This window comes from Elephantulus edwardii, unplaced genomic scaffold, assembly GCF_000299155.1.
Source record: "Elephantulus edwardii isolate Elephantulus edwardi_28Jun2011 unplaced genomic scaffold, EleEdw1.0 scaffold00266, whole genome shotgun sequence".
In the NCBI taxonomy this organism is placed as follows: Eukaryota; Metazoa; Chordata; class Mammalia; order Macroscelidea; family Macroscelididae; genus Elephantulus; species Elephantulus edwardii.
In genome coordinates, this window is record NW_006400016.1 from 114,577 (window position 1) to 116,493 (window position 1,917).

General features: G+C 43.4%; 1 pseudogene; it reads right to left on the reverse strand.

The window, feature by feature from the left end:
- Positions 1–177: 177 nt before the first annotated feature.
- LOC102852743 lies at positions 178–858 on the reverse strand (annotated as a pseudogene).
- Positions 859–1,917: the final 1,059 nt, after the last annotated feature.

Here is a 1,917-nt window from a genome sequence, read left to right on the forward strand (position 1 = left end):
TGTCATCTGCATAACGCAGATTGTTGATAGATCATCCACCAATCCTAACGCCACACTTCTCCTCATAGAGCCCAGCCTTAGCAAGATAATAAAGTGGCAAACACTCGGCACCACTGATATCACAGGACAGTTGCCTATAAAACTAGACTTCTGGTTCTGGGCTCCAGCTTCATTCTCTCACAGATCATCATCCTCATCCAAGTGAGCAGTTGTCTGCACAAGCTCTAAATCATACTCATACTGTGATGCCAAAGCTGGGTCCATGACAACCTCTGGTGGGGCAAGAGCAGGCACGGCAACAAACTCCAAGTTAGGATCTCCAGTTACTTTTCTAATAAGCCAAAGAAAAGGCTTTTGAAAGTTGTTACTTTTGGCAGAAATATAGTACTGAAGATTCTTCTTTCTGTGGAAAATGATGGATTTGCCTTAACTTTCCTGTCCTTAATGTCCACTTTGTTGCCACACAACACAACGGGGATATTTTCACATACTAGAACCAGATCCCTATGCCAGTTAGGCACATTCTTGTAGGTAACTAGTTTTTTGTTTTTTTTTTTTTTTTTTGTAGGTAACTCTTGATGTTACATCAAACATTATAATGGCACACTGGGCTTGGATATAATAGCCATCCCTCAGTCCCCCAAATTTTTCCTGGCCAGCTATATCCCACAAATTGAATTTAATTGGTCCTCTGTTGGTGTGGAACACGAGGGGATGGACCTCCACACCCAAGGTGACTACATATTTCTCCTCGAATTCACGAGTTAGATGACGTTTCATGAACGTTGTTTTTCTAGTATCACCATCACCCACAAACACGAGTTTGAACTGGACTAGGGGTTCTCCTTGGGCAGCCATCATGATGTTTCTTTCAGAAGCATCTCTGGGCCCTGTGTGACTGAGGGATGGAAAGATGGCAGAAGCTCAATTCAAATCAGGGTTGTACAGTTTCATGGGGGGCATGAAGGAAATGGAAAAGACCCTGTGTGAAAAACAATGTATTCAAACTTTGTAAATAGGAAAAAAAAAATCCTAGCTTCCAAGGAGAAACTTGGTTTCACCCTCTTCAGGACAGACCTATTAATTTCTTGGTGGTCCATGCTATGTATGTTCAAGACTCTTGTCCAGCACCACAACTCAAAGGCATCAATTCTTCTTCTGTCATCTTTAGTCATTGTCCAGCTCTCTGATGCATAGCAGTTCTCCTAAACACAAGACAGGCATCAGTGTGAGAGACCAGCATCCATATGAGACGCAAGACATCACAGAAGTAACTTGTGGCCTAAGCCATCATATAAAGTTGTGGCTGGGGTAGGGAGGTGATGGATGCAGTATGCCAGAAAGCAGGGGATGCTGATGTAGCCGGGAAAGGGAAGGGATAATACACACATGCCAGGGTGTGTGTGTGTTGGGGGGGGGCACTTAATTTATTGGTTATTTCTATAAGGGAAAGTGACTTAAATCTGCTCCTTTCTGTAAAATGCGCTTGCCTGGCAGAGATTGTTCTAAAACTAACGATCCAAATTAAGACAGACTAAGAAGAAAGATTGGCCGTCCACTTCTGAAACGTAACAGGCCTTTGAAAACCCTATGTACCGTAGAGCCTGAAGAGTAGAGTATCTGTATAATACATTTGGAATTGCCTTGTACAGAAGATTTGTCTATTCTCCTGCACTTATTTACTTTACTTATTTATTTAATAAATTTTTAAGTAAGTTTGAATTAATGGATATTATATACTTTAGATTTTCATTAGGGGCAGCGGCTGACGGCGGGGAGGAGTCGGGTCCTTTGCCGGTGGAGGGGCAAGATGAGTGTCCTTATCCTAGCTGTTGGGGCTTGTGAGCCGGTTGGAGTCGCGGCGGCGGGAACGATTCGACCGAGCGGAAGAAGTCATGTTGCTCTTCGTGGAGCAGG